We start from the raw sequence: 12,057 nt of genomic DNA on the forward strand, positions 1-12,057 counted from the left end.
AAAACAAAATAGGAAACAAAATAGGAAATTCTTTCCAGTAGCACCTTAGAGACCAACTGAGTTTGTTCTTGGTATGAGCTTTCGTGTGCATGCACACTTCTTCAGATCACTTGACTCCTCGAAATACAAATCCCTTCTGGGTAGATTGTCCATACAAGTACCCACAGGCCCACATGGATGGACCAGAGTATAGATCAATCTTCTCATTGGGGCTGCAGCTGGTGAAAACCTCTGCCTGGTTCTGGAGTCACAAAGAACCCTTGGATTATTGCCCCCAGTTCCCCAAAACTCAGCTCAGAGAACACAGCAAATCTATAGGAGGCAGTGATATCAAATTGGCTCTCCAACATGACCTCAAGCCAGGAACACCCCTGCAGTTGAAATGCCTGCAGTTCTGAAACATAGCAGGCTTCTACTGAGTCAGACCCCTGGTCTGTCTAGCTCCATATTATCTATATTAACTGACAGCAACTTTCCAGGGCTTCAGACGGGGAATCTTTCCTAGCCCTATCCAGAGATGCTGGGGTTTGAACCTACGCCCTTCTGCATGCAAAGCAGTTGCTCTGACACTGCTTTACCTTCTGCTCTCAAACCAGGAGTGGCATATGGAGTACTGAATAGGCACCCAACGAACAGGGCTTGAGTCTATGGATGTTGCTGGAATTAGGGAGACTATCCAGAGCTCACAGTATGGGAACGATATGGACTACTAGTATTCCTGCCACTTGCCCCATCCTGCCCTAGCTGAAGCTTCCAGTTATATAATATGTGCCAACTACACAATAACGCACCATTATTGAGATAGCTCCACCCTGGCAAAAAGTGCCATACATTCAGAGGAGAAGAAAGCAGTTCCTAAAAATAAATAAATTAAGTGCTACATTTCTTTTTCTTTTTTCCATATCATTTTTTAATTGGTTTTATAAAGATACTTTGATAAAAATCCATCACATTATCTTTCATCTTTTAACATTTTGGCTTTCTCAAGCCATGACTTCCCTCAAACCCTAACATCTTTTACTTATATTTATACTTCTTAAATCTATCATTGCTATAAATCATCACGTTCAACTTAATCACTATAATTTCATATCTGCAGCAATATTTCTTCATTAATCTGGAAAGCTTCTTGTAATCCTATCAACGTATTTAACTGAATACAATTATCAATAAACTTAGTCCAGTCTTTGGTGAATTTCTGGTCCAGCTGCTCTCGGATTCTTCCCGTCATTTTGTCCATTTCCGCATACTCCATTAGTTTCACTGTCCATTCTTCCTCCGTCGGTATTTCTTCCCGTTTCCATTTTTTGTGCTATTAAAATTCTCGCCGCAGTTACGGCATATTGAAAAAGTTTAAAATCTTGGTGTTTTTTTTAAAAATATCTGTACCTGTAATTCCCAGTAGTTCATCCTTATTAGTCACACCACAGACCCCAAAAGTGACTGAAATGTACAGAGATACACAGGAGAATAGGGAGAGAGCTCCTCTCCTTCTCTTTTTCTTCCAAAGGGGCTCAGAAAAACTGCGTAGCTCAGCTGCTCTTTGCTCTCTAATACAATGAACGTTCATCCAAAATGACATTTTCTCCATTCACGAGACGCTTCCGGCAAGAAGAGGGCGGGGAGGGGGGGAGCAAATAATGGGGGAAAGCAGATCAGCTTAATCCATTTCAGCTTAACGTTGCAGGTGCTGCAGTGAGCTTGGAAGCGGCTGATATTAAAACTGAAATCCATGAAATTTGGGTCTATCACAGGGAAACCTCTTTCAAATTACTGGTTATTGGTGTAACCTGCCCTCATTTACTGAAGCTGGTGATTACTGAATTAGATATGGCAATTGCCCATCTTAGTATGACACACACACTCTCATTTTTCCTTTTTAACATCAATAGCAAACACAGCAATAGGAAATAACTGGTAACTATATATTAGATGCCTGCGGCCAACAATTTTGCCGCTTATTTTAAAACGATATGTTAACTTCAATCTCCATCAGCTTTCTTAGGTTTTTTTCCTCTGATGCATTCTCTTCTTTCTCTTGCTAGTGGGGTCGGAGAGCTGAACATATACATATATTTTCACTTCCAGAGGTAACACTAAATACATCACGTCTGGTAAATGAGCCACAATAGCTGTCAGAGGGCCGTAGAAATTTGTGTCCCAGGCTTTTTAGAATTAGCTACCCATGTACTATCTGAAACTAAAGGGGCACATTGGTTGCCAGATATGAACTATATTTGCACCCTTTTAATAAATAATAATAATAATAATAATAATAATAATAATAATAATAATAATAATTTGTTTGTACCCTGCCCATCTGGCTGAGTTTCCCCAGCCACTCTGGGCAGCTCTCCAACCACACCAACCTCTCCTAGGTCACGTAGTGGGGAACCTGTAGCAGATGCTGCTGGTTAGCTTAAGCTGAGTTAAGCAATTCCAGTTAGCTTAAACCAAGATCCCTGCATTGCAGGGGGTTGGACTAGATGACCCCTGGGGTCGCTTCCAACTCTACCGTTCTATGATTCTACGATTCAATGAAAGATCCCCTCGCTCCTGGCCATTGTTCATGCCTGTGGGCACTGATGGGAGCTCGAATCGAGCAACGTTTCAAGGGCCACAATTCCCCCAGCGCTTCCCTAGACCAATCCCTTCTCCAAGCTAGCTTTCCTGTGTCCCTACTTCTTTTACTCCTCCCCCCCCCTGAAAATGTTCTGCCAGTCCTGCCCTTAACTGAAATAATAATTGCACTTTGGCAATCTGTTTTTTGTGGGTGGGGAGAGAAAACAAAACTGCAAGCCGGCAAACAGACTAAAAGTAAAACGTTATCATCTGGGGTACCTATTGAGAAATTAGGACATGCAGTGTGCAGAATGCAGCTTAATGACAAGGAAGGCTCAATCTTGCTGTGCTGAATTTTCAGTTTGCTTCTGCTTAATTGGAAGGGCTGTTCAACACGAGGGTTAGAGATGGGGAAATCTGTTTTTGAGATAAAAAGAACATTTGATGTCTCTAAGGTCAGGAATGTGACACATGTTAAGTTTTCTGTTACCAAAAAAAATAATGATGTACTATTTTCAAATCCAAACAGGGAGAAAGCAGGGCTGGTGGGCGGGCGGCTTATAGGCCCATTACTAGTGTATTGGTGTTTGTATGTATGTGTTTATTTGCTGTTTTCTAAAACTCCAGCCGCCCAATGACTTTAAAAGAAAGCTGATTATCTTGAAAAATAAAATAGCTTTCCAACCACAGTGGAAGAAGTGGGTGATTTGAGGACAGTGAGGTAGAATGAATATACAAGGCAAAATCCATTGGAAGAATTGGGGTGGTATTTGGGTGATGCCCCCCACCATCACCACAGCCCATTGAACAGCTTGGCTGCATTAGTCTTAGAAACATCACATCCCCCACTAAGGACTGAATATTTTGACAAACAAAAATCGCATATTGGATTTATTTATTTTTTAAAAAAAGATCATAGTCCATCACAACACAAAGTAAACATAGCTTCAGAGTTTTTAAGCATTCTGTTTGCTTTACTCCCAGGTTTTTGTGGTCTCCTGAGATGAGGTTTCCTTTAAGGGCCAAAGAGGACAGTATCTAAATGTACAATTGCATGTGTGTACATATCTATCTCTATAGCTCTATTTATCTATCATCTATTTATCAATATCTGCATAGGTTAGTATACATTATACACGACAAAGCTATCTTTAGCCATCTCACCCCTTGCCTTTCCCTGTAAGACCCTGTAAAAATCGCAGTCGTAAACAGTCATCTACAGGTTTTCCACACCTATCAGCTGATCACCCATTCCCACCGCCCTTCTGAGTAATACCCCTACCCACTCCCTCACTATATTTAAGGGAGGGTCTGGTGACTTCCGTTTCAGTGTATCTGAAGAATTGTGCACACGAAAGCTCATACCAAGAACAAACTTAGTTGGTCTCTAAGGTGCTACTGGAAGGAATTTTTTATTTTGTTTTGTTTTGACTATGGCAGACCAACACGGCTACCTACCTGTAACTGCATAGGTTGGGAAGGTTTGAGATTGAGTCTGTGGTGGAAGGGAAGGGATTAGAAGTTTTCAGACATTCAATTTTCCTGACGAGAAAGCTCCTCCCCATTGTATTTGTGCCCATTGTATTTTCCCTCCCAGGGCCAATAGCGGCTTGGATGGGGGACAATTTCCATCAGGACTGTAGTGCTGAGAAAAGGGTTAATTTCCACCACCACCACCCCGCGACACTTAACAAGATCTGACCCACTGGCTGCTGCTGCTTAGAAAAATAAAAAGTATCTACAATAAAATTGTTAACACATTTGCAAAGCTAAGCAGGGTCTGAATTGGTTTTAAGTCGAATGGGGGGGGGGACATGTTGAGATTCCTGCACAGCAGAGGGTTGGACTAGATGACTCTTGGTGTCCCATCCAACTCTACAATTCTATGATTGTATGATACTCTGAGTAGATTCATTGAAATCAGTGGACTCGCATTGGCCGTGTCTATGGATTACAATAGGTCTGTATGACTTAGTTGGGTATAGCTTTTCGTCTAGTTTGGCCCTAAGTCACTATTAGTTAACAGTGTTGGCCTAAGACAGCAAACAAAATGCCCACAACTCAAAGAAAAACAAGCTTTTTAAAATGTCATGCAGAGACAGAATGGTTTTCCATCAGAGTTTTGCTGCATCAGGCCAAAGGCCCATATAGTTCAGCATCCTGTTCTCACACTGGTCAACCTGATGCCCATGGAAAGACAACAAGCATAGTAACACTCTCTACACCTGCCATTCCCAGGAACCAATAGCCCTTGATAGCCTTATTCTCCAATCCTTTACTATTATTATGAATATGATTATGATTATTTCAATTTATATACCACCCTTTATCAGAAGACCCCAGGGCGGTGCACAACATTAAAAACACATTGCAGTACATCAATAATAAAAAACATAATGAAAAGCATAATGAAAAGCATAATGACAGACAGCCTAATACTAAAACAGTCATCATAATAAATAACAGTCCTCTCCCCCACATTTCCGAGGCCATAGATTATTTAATAGCCATGGGCCTGAGTGCTTTTTTGCCAGGCACCTAAAGACATGTAGAGAGCCAGTTTGGTGTAGTGGTTAGGAGCGGCAGACTCATAATCTGGGGAACCGGGTTCGTGTCTGCACTCCTCCACATGCAGCTGCTGGGTGACCTTGGGCTAGTCACACTTCTCTGAAGTCTCTCAGCCCCACTCACCTCACAGAGTGTTTGTTGTGGGGGAGGAAGGGAAAGGAGAATGTTAGCCGCTTTGAGACTCCTTTGGGTAGTAAAAAGCGGGATATCAAATCCAAACTCTTCTTCTTCTTCTTCTTCTTCAGGCTTGAGGAATCCTCTCCCTACCCCAGCTGGCACACACATTCAGGGAGTAAACAAGAAAGTCCCTACGTATTATTTATTCAGTCATCTGTTAGCCAACAAGAATTCTGACCATTCCCCATTATGGCGTTGTTCACACTAAGTCCTCCCCCTTCTCCCTCTAGCAACAGCATTTACTTCTATGGCGTCTGTCCATGGACAACTGCAGTCGCTCCCTTTGTTCTTGAGCGCTGTGTTTTAGGAGAAGGGGGGTGAGTGATGCTGTCCAGAGACGTATCAGTTATCTGCCCTGTCTCCCCTCCCCAGCGCTGTCTTTATCCGGGGGTGCAGGTGGTGTGGGGCACCCAGGAGCTGAATTCTGGGGGGCACCTGGTGCCCACCACTGAAGCCGCCTAAGCTCTTCACTATCTACCTGTTATGAAATAATAAATAATTTTGATCAAGCTAGAAAAACAAAATACATATATACCTAGGTATTACTGAAATGTATACCTACTGTTTCACTACAGGACTTTCGGCTTTGTGTGCTTGTCATTCACAACGGCGGCGCTTGTCAGACTCAACGGCGGCGCTTGTCATTCACAACGACGCCGTGCACACGAAATTAACTCTTACATCAAAACATTATATTACGTATTGCATTGAGCGGCAGCGGGGTCAGCGGCACCTTTGACACGACTGCTGTTTCTCCGAAGTAGGTGCCTAAATATACTTATAAGTTTAAGTGCAGTGGTGTTGTATAGTTAAGTATAAGTGTATTGTAAATAAATGAGCAAATAAAAAGTTGGTTTCTTTTTCCTCCCTTCTTTCGTAAACAAGAGATAAGGCGTAAGCATGGTGTCTGACATAAGCATAATAAAGGTTAATTTGGGGGCTAAGCTAAATTTGTGGGCGCTGGGCAGATCTTTGCACCCCAGTGGCGCATATGCTAAAGACAGTGCTGCCCCTCCCCCTTCCTCTAACTCTGCAAAGTTCTGCTGTTCGTTTGTATCTGAGTTGTAGTCTTCCTCCCAGTCCTGCTGTAACTCAAGACTGCTTTCTTCCTCTCTGGCAGGGACAGGAGAAGGAGGGGGGATTCCTCCCATTCCCCTTCCTCTTGATCCCAGTCCCTGACATGTAGTGATGGTGCCAGGCAAGCCTCTCTGGGGAGGGAATTCCACAGTTGAGGGGCCACCACAGAAAAGGCCCATTCTCTTGCTTGAGGTTTTCCTAAAACCATCCAAGCGAGTTCCATAGTTTAACTATGCAATGTGTGAATAAGGCCTTTCTTTTGAAAATCCTCAGTTCTTCAACACCTTCCCTTTGTTGCTGCTTTTATGTCCTTGCTCAGGTGACTCTCGAGACAGGAACTGCTTTGCCCTAGTTGCACTACAGCTGACAACAAAACCAGACATGTCTAGGGATGGGTAAACATGCCCTGTTTGAGCTAGTAATGTTCTCACAGTTTACCAAAACTTGCAGTATAATCTCAGCTGAGAATTCATGATTATCCTGAAAGATTGCAACTATATTCAATTTCCATATTATTTTTAAAAAGTAATTTCAGATGCTCAAGGCTGCAAGTCCTATTGGGAGCGATGTGCTTTGAGGGCATACTGACGCTCTCCAGGGGAAATTTACCTGGTTAATATACCTTTTGCATATTTTACATTCAATTGCTCCTGGGAGTGTCAGGGAGAAATGAACATAAGATGCATGGAAATGGCTTTGGAAATGACCACATGTGTACCAAACTTCACATGCTTCCCAGCAAACTGCAATATTCATGTAATTCAAACCAAGATCGGTTATGAGTTCCCTTGTAATTTGTGTGCATGTGTGTTCAGCATGTCTAGGGAAGGGTGAATCTGTCAGTTTTTGTTTCTCTCAGTTTTTTATATTTTGCTAACCTTAAGTTCAGTTATCCACATTGTCACATCAGATTTAAGCTATTTGTTTGTTTATTTATTTTAACCAATGTCCTCCTGAGCATTCATCAGTGAATTAATCCTAACATTCAGATGTTCAGATGCAATTTTGCCAAATATGCTCAGGTGTGGTTTGTTTGTTTTTTGTGGGGGACCAATTTTCTCTAATATAAAGGATTTTAAAATGCTATTCTCACTGAAACATGCCTCTTCGGAAACGTTTTGCCCTACTGTATGCATTTCTGTACACATTACTTTGCTAGAGAATGACATTTCAAAATTCACAAAAGTGCATTGAATTCACTGAAGGATGGCCCTTGTTTCAGAAACTGCAAATCAGTCGAATCTGCTTTGGTATGTCACATGTGTTTCCTGTGATGATTTTGTTTTATGCTTCACAATTGTCAAATCTGCGTTGGTATGTCACATGTGTTTCCTGCGATGATTTTGTTTTATGCTTCACTTTGCATTTATTTTTTATAAACAAAAAATTGAATCAGGAAAGTTTGCATTAAAACGAAAGCTGAATGGAATTTCTTCCCCATCTCAGTGCACTGGAAAAAGCAAATATCACCAGTGTTGAAGCAATGATTCTTCAACATCAACTTTGTTGGACTGGTCATGTTGTGCAGATGCCTGATTATCGTCTTCCGAAGCAACTACTCTATTTTGAACTTAACAGTGGAAAGTGTCAACAAAAGAGGTTTAAAGACTCTCTGAAGGCAAATTTTAGAAAGTAGTATAAACACTGACAACTGAGAAACACTGGCCTGAGAGCACTCCAGTTGGAGAACAACCTTTACCAAAGGTGTCATGGCCTTTGAAGAAGCACGAACTCAGGATGAAAGGGAGAAACATGCTAAGAGGAAGGCATGCTTGGCAAACCCTCACAGTGATCAACTCCCACCTGGAAACCTATATGTCCCCCACTGTGGAAGGACGTGTGGATCCAGAATTGGCCTCCACAGTTACTTACGGACTCATTGTTAAAACCGTGTTTATGGAAGATAATCTTACTCAGCTACGAGTGATTGTCAAAGAAGTAGGAGGAGGAGGGCAACCAAAATGGTCAAAGGCCTGGAAACAATGCCTTATGAGGAACGGCTTAGGGAGCTGGGTATGTTTAGCCTGGAGAAGAGAAGGTTAGGGGTGATATGATAGCCATGTTCAAATATATAAAAGGATGTCATATAGAGGAGGGAGAAAGGTTGTTTTCTGCTGCTCCAGAGAAGCGGACACGGGGCAATGGATTCAAACTACAAGAAAGAAGATTCCACCTAAACATTAGGAAGAACTTCCTGACAGTAAGAGCTGTTGGACAGTGGAATTTGCTGCCAAGGAGTGTGGTGGAGTCGCCTTCTTTGGAGGTGTTCAAGCGGAGGCTTGACAGCCATCTGTCAGGAATACTTTGATGGTGTTTCCTGCTTGGCAGGGGGTTGGACTGGATGGCCCTTGTGGTCTCTTCCAACTCTATGATTCTAAGAAGTGAGACCACAGTGCAGGCAAAGGATTAACCCGCTGCCCTGCATGGCATAGCCCTGATCCATCTCACCTTCCACGTGCCAGTAATTTTAAAAAGAAAATAGTGATGCCAGGACAAACATGGCCCTGAACAGCATGGCTAGATGAGCATTGAATACTGTATAACAAAATAAGACTGGAATAAATAGTGTGAGAACTTTAAAATGGTGCAAAAGCTTCGTCATTGTAGGTGTGCATGTTTTCTCCATGGAGCAAACAGCCGAGCAGCCTGTTTTACAAGTATGTCAACTCTGTCTCGAAAGACCACATCTGACAAGTGAGCTGCTAATGCCGTGGCAAGTAATGGAAATCTACAAGGCTTCCTTCACTTCGTGTAGACCAATGACCTTTCCAAAGCTTAATACAAAATATGATGCATTGACAGCAGAGAGGGCAGTCTTGTTTTGGGATTGTGTGGCATAGCAAAGACGCTCACTATGGTTGTTTCCAAGGAGGGGGGTGATTCTTCGCAAAGAGTATTGTTACTTATTTCTGTTGCTGGGATCAGTGCAGAGTGGGCAAAAAAGGAGAAGACTTATCATTAGCAGAGAAAGAAGTAGGATCAATTCACCTGCCCCAATAATAAACAAAACAGAATATCTCTGTGTGTGAGGGGTGTGTGTGTGTGTGTGTTTGCAAGTGCAGGAGAGAGGGCTTGTAATCGATTTGAATTTGCCACAACCTTCAAATTAAAGGTTAGAAGTAAGGCAAAGAGCTGACCTTTCTCTCAAGTTAATGTGATGCTATACTTATTCAAACATCTACTTCCTTGACTTCCGGGGGGAAAGCAAAGCAAAATTACATTGGATGGTTTTAATATATAGAAGCATCTGGCATTCCAGAAGCAGGCTTGCACAATGTAAATTCCATAGCAAAGGCTGGCTTAGAAAGTAAGCAGGGTGTGCTTATTAAGCAGACATAGCCTGTGGTCTCCAGTGAGAAAGAAACACACCTGCCCCCTTTCCACTGAGACTTTTTCCAACCCATGTTACTTGGGCTCGCATTCCTCCATGAATCCATTTCATCTTGTTTCCACCTTAATCGGGGGGGGGGGGTGCGTGCAAGCATGAAAATTCATATTTATATGAACATTTAAATAGAGAGCTTTGCATGTTGTCTCACAACATAGCCATTTAGATTTTACCTTTGAGTATCCCTTTCTAAAAATATGCATTTCGGTACATTATTATTATTAGCCGAGAAGCACACCACCACATTTAAGGGGAGCTATGGGACAAGACAGGACGCTGGTGGCGCTGTGGGTTAAACCACAGAGCCTAGGGCTTGCTGATCAGAAGGTTGGTGGTTCGAATCCCTGCAACGGGGTGAGCTCCCATTGCTCGGTCCCAGCTCCTGCCCACCTAGCAGTTCGAAAACACTTCAAAGTACAAGTAGATAAATAGGTACCACTCTGACGGGAAAGTAAATGGCATTTCCGTGCACTGCTCTGGTTCACCAGAAGTGGCTTTGTCATGCTGGCCACATGACCCGGAAGCCTGCTCCCTCAGCCATTAATGCGAGATGAGCGCCGCAACCCCAGTCGGACACGACTCGACCTAATGGTCAGGGATCCCTTTACCTTTACCTATGGGACAAGACAACTCCTAAAACTCTCCTGTCCATTCACCCCCCACCACATGCTGCTGATGGGTTTTATTAGGTAGGGGAGGGAATATATTAGCTATATTTTATCCCTCTAAAGACCCACGTGTGTGGGTAGGGACAAAGAGGAAAACTCAGCTGCAAGCATTTTCCAAAATGCAGGGCCTCTGCAGACTCTCCCATGAGAGAAAGCCCTCTCAGCAGAGTTTAAATCCCATCTTAAGCAGTTTAATTGAAAGCATTGGAATTAGTCGTTACGCTGATCTCCCCCTTTGTTATCCTGTTTAGTTACAGATGTCTTTAGGGGAGGGCAAATGGGGCAATTGCTCAGGGCAGTGAATTTGAGAGCATGGCATTTGCAAGACCAGCAGGGGACTTGGTCTGCTAGCTTTCTAAGAAAGAAAGAAAGAAAGAAAGAAAGAAAGAAAGAAAGAAAGAAAGAAAGAAAGAAAGAAAGAAAGAAAGAAAGAAAGAAAGAAAATGCAGCAGTTATAAACTTACACATGAGCTGCTGCCCCCACCACACACACAATTTCTGTGAAATGGACTGGCCTAGCTTGGCTGCTTTTAGTTCCTGCCGATGAGTGAAGTCAGAGCTTGGAGGCTGAGGCTGCAGGAATTCCTGTCAAATTCTGTGTGCAAAGGAAGCCAGCCCAGATTGCCATTTTCAGGAAAGCCGGTAGTGGAGATGGAAGCAGCTTTTTACCAGGAGATACCTTGTCCTCTCCATTCCTCTTAAAGTACTGCTGGTGGGGGGAAAGGATTATGGATACCCAGGAAATACTGGAGTGAGAAAAACTTCAGAGGGGTAGATTGACAGACAGACAGATATATAGATGATAGATTAGATGATAGATAGATAGATAGATAGATAGATAGATAGATAGATAGATAGATAGATAGATAGATATAGATGATAGATGTTGTTGTTGTTGTTCAGTCATTCAGTCGTGTCCGACTCTTCGTGACCCCATGGACCAGAGCACGCCAGGCATGCCAGGAAAAACAAAAAAGTTTTAATCCTAGCCCTGAATCAGGTGCTGTGGTCTAAACCACTGAGCCTCTTGGTCTTGCTGATCGGAAAGTCGGCAGTTTGAATCTCCATGACAGGGTGAGTTCCCATTGTTCTGTCCCAGCTCCTGCCAACCTAGCAGTTCGAAAGCATGCCTGTGCAAGTAGATAAATAGGTACCATTGCGGCAGGAATGTAAACGGTGTTTCTGTGCGCTCTGGCACTCATCACGGTCCTCCGTGCACCAGAAGTGGCTTAGCCATGCTGGCTACATGACCCAGAGAGCTGTCTGTGGACAAAAGCCGGCTCCCTCGGCCCGAAAGCGAGATGAGCACCGCAACCTCATAGTCGCCTTTGACTGGACTTAACCGTCCGGGGGGTCCTTTACCTTTTACCTTTTAGCTTTATGATTGGTGTGCCTTGGGGAAATGATTCCCTGTGATTAAAACATAAACATGTCAGACAAAATGAAGGATTTCCCCCATATCTGCCTTTCAAGCTCTGGGTTTGTCCAGAGTCGACATTTGTGGGGATGATCACAATTTTTTGGACTTAAAAACCTGCAACGCCACATGAATACTTAGGAAGCACAAACATATATGGTCATCTTACATTGAGGGGAAATACTGCAAATTGCCTCAGC

The sequence above is a fragment of the Lacerta agilis genome, chromosome 3 (assembly GCF_009819535.1).
Source record: "Lacerta agilis isolate rLacAgi1 chromosome 3, rLacAgi1.pri, whole genome shotgun sequence".
Taxonomy (NCBI): Eukaryota; Metazoa; Chordata; class Lepidosauria; order Squamata; family Lacertidae; genus Lacerta; species Lacerta agilis.